This window comes from Ctenocephalides felis, unplaced genomic scaffold (genome assembly GCF_003426905.1).
Source record: "Ctenocephalides felis isolate EL2017-DRISC unplaced genomic scaffold, ASM342690v1 CF-g0.4_SCAFFOLD_01886, whole genome shotgun sequence".
Classification (NCBI taxonomy): Eukaryota; Metazoa; Arthropoda; class Insecta; order Siphonaptera; family Pulicidae; genus Ctenocephalides; species Ctenocephalides felis.
In genome coordinates, this window is record NW_020538040.1 from 155,261,494 (window position 1) to 155,264,599 (window position 3,106).

At 28.2% G+C, this 3,106-nt stretch overlaps 1 long non-coding RNA gene across 1 annotated transcript in view; it reads right to left on the reverse strand.

Moving 5' to 3' along the window:
- LOC113378788 overlaps positions 1–2,887 on the reverse strand; it is a 206,698-nt gene extending 203,811 nt beyond the window's left edge. The window contains exon 1 of the long non-coding RNA XR_003367221.1: positions 2,765–2,887. This is a non-coding gene — a long non-coding RNA (uncharacterized LOC113378788). The remainder of the gene's footprint in view (positions 1–2,764) is intronic.
- Positions 2,888–3,106: the final 219 nt, after the last annotated feature.

Here is a 3,106-nt window from a genome sequence, read left to right on the forward strand (position 1 = left end):
TTTTTTTTTTTTTAATGTTGATTTTTGAAACGTTCAAAAATTTAATTAATTCGTCACTTGCTCAACACAAATAAAGTGTTTTTTGAGTAATTCAAATTGTACGCTCCGTTCTCTCAAAAACTGAATTACCATTTTTGCACTTTTTGCCCCGTATCATCGAAACGGCTAAACCTGCCTTTGCCAAAAAATTAATCAGCACTTATTTCTGTCAATATGAATCAAATGTTTTTTAAATTATTCAAATCAGTTGATCTGTGTTCGCGAAATCGTTGACGAAAATTTGTATCCGCGCACACACACATACATCCATTTTTTAATGGTATGCTAAAATGTTCAAAAACCTTTGAAATGCAAAGATATATAAAAAAAAATCCCTTCGATTTTTTACGATTAGTATAACTGACCCTACGAGAAGTTAAAAAATATTCGACGAACTGCATAAGATTTTACGCAATTTTATCAAGAGAAATTTAAGAGAAATATTTTCATACAAAAATATTAATATTTGAAAAATCTGAACAGTGTTCTGGTATTTCTAAATATTCTGTTCCTTCAAAATTGATTTATCTCAATCTCGTACGTCCAATATAACAGCTAAACAGCTTATTGTTAATGAATATGCAAATTCTAAATGAAATCATTATTCATAATCCGCATAAATTGCTGTCTTCGTGGGAGTAGGGGACTCGATTAAAAGAAACGAAAATTCCAAAAGTCGAATATACCATTTATCAAGGCTGTTTGTAAATCATAGCTTATATAGATATCAAACGAGTCCCAAAAATAAATATACAGCAGAACGAAATATAGTAGTTGAGTAGAATGGGTAACGACTGAAGACTGCGCAGTGTCTATCACAGTGGCAGCTCAAGGAAGGGTTGAAAATAAATTGGAAATTTACTATTAGGTTTCAAAAATCTGAATACTGGATTAAGTGACAGAATTATGCATGTGAACATTTGAACGAACCTTATGGGCCGATTCTACCGTAAAATAGACCAATGTTATGGCAAGGCTATGCTACGTTCCATTTTTTAATTTTAACAGTTTGCTGCATAACACTATCACATCATATGTTTTTGATTACAACAACTTAGCCGAATGCTTTTTTGAAATTATCTTCCAATTCGAGTTCCAACATCTTCAATTTTCACTATATATTTCTTAGAACGAAAAAATTAAGTGATTTTGATATACCATAACTGTAAATTTATTAATTATTATAAAGATTTTCTTTGTTTCGTATTGGTATTGCCTTTATATCGTATGGGTATAAATTCGTAAATATTTTCGTAGAACTCGTTTAGTTAAATTATAATTCAAATGTAATTGTAAATAAAATATAAAAATATCAAAGCAAGGAAATATTGCACCTAATAAAACAGGAATCAAATCCCAATAATGAGAATTCAATTATTCTCCTTATGTCAAGTCAATTATTCTCATTATGGCAATCATAAGATCAAATGTCTCATCTGTAGTTGTTAGATGTTGGATGTTCCAAATGTACAAGTTTCAGCAAAGTTTCATTTTTGTAATAGTTTTATTATTTAACAGCTATCAGATAAAAATATTTGTAGAAGCTAATCTAAGATAATTTCTACTGATACATCTTACGATATGTTACTGTTTTAGCAAAGTTGACGAATTTTTTTTGCACTATTTTAGTTATAGTCTATTTTTCAATTAACTATATATAATTATAGTTATAAAATTGCATAGCATAAATGTTTTGTATTATACATATACACATTATTTACTTATTGAAAATATAATTCGCATCTTATTAGACAACACGATAACCAGGTGAATTAAAAAAAATACACTAAATCAGTCACACCCAGGTTTTTAAGTGCAAAATCTCAAAATCTTATCTACAGTTTGAATAATTATGTGTTAAAAACGCGATATTATTTTCTGAAAGTTAATTTCACAAGTTACGAATATCAAATATCAGTTGGTTAATAATATATGCATTTAAATATTTAATTGGCGAAATGGAATGTCCAGCAATTTGACTCGAGGTATAATATTGCATTTTATATATTTATAAATTCATCTTAATTACCTCACACGAATTGGATTAATATAGTTTCTTTAATCAAAATTTTATTCAACTTGTTCAATAAATTAGGTAAAAAATTGTTTTAGATATTGCTATTTAAATTTTCGCCCTTGGACGAGACGTCACTGTCTACTACTGCTGTAGTATTTACGACGCACGCCTTCTTTAACCATAAAACGAAGTTTTTCGTATGAATAATGTTTCGCTGGAATGGAATTTAATACGTTGATATCACAAAATATTTCACGAATTCATTTATACACGCTGCCGTCGCTTAGTCTCTGATAAATCAATGTGTTTTGTCTGTCCGATGTTGACAAAAACTATTTTGGTCCTCCGAAAATATTTTTCACGGACAACTTATATGGCACAAGTAGGAACAAACACATTCGCTCGACATGAAAAGTATTCGATGTATAACAACAATTACTTATGGGGAGAATAACAAAGTAGTTTTTAAAGTTGTGATTGTTACTTCAGGCAAAATAACGAATCTGACTAGTCACAGTGGTTGATTTAATTAAAAATTTGTTTATATACACTTGGCAAATAAATAGTACAAACGTTATATAGAATATACTTTCTTCTAAATAAGTTGACATTAAGGATAAGACTCATACGAATTATAAGATATGTAAGAATTTTATATATAATATTGAAAAAGATTTGCATAAAATCATTGAATTAAAAATTAATTACCTGTGGAATTAAAACGTAGCACTTCTTCAGAAACATTATATCACATTTATTTACGCGATATTACTCAGCAACATTTAATTCACTTTTGATTAGAATATTTTACGCAAATTATATGAACATTTTATTCACTTTTATTTTAAATACTTAAACTTTATTTACTTTTATCTTGAACACTTATATTTACACTGCTGTAAGAAATACATGGGTTAGTTAAACATTTGATGGTATGTCATTTTATTCGCCCTAACTAAAACTGTCCCTATATTAATTTAAAAAAATCCTAACGACAATTATATTTTAACTATCTAGTCGATTTTCAGATTTGGACATACCATCAAAGGA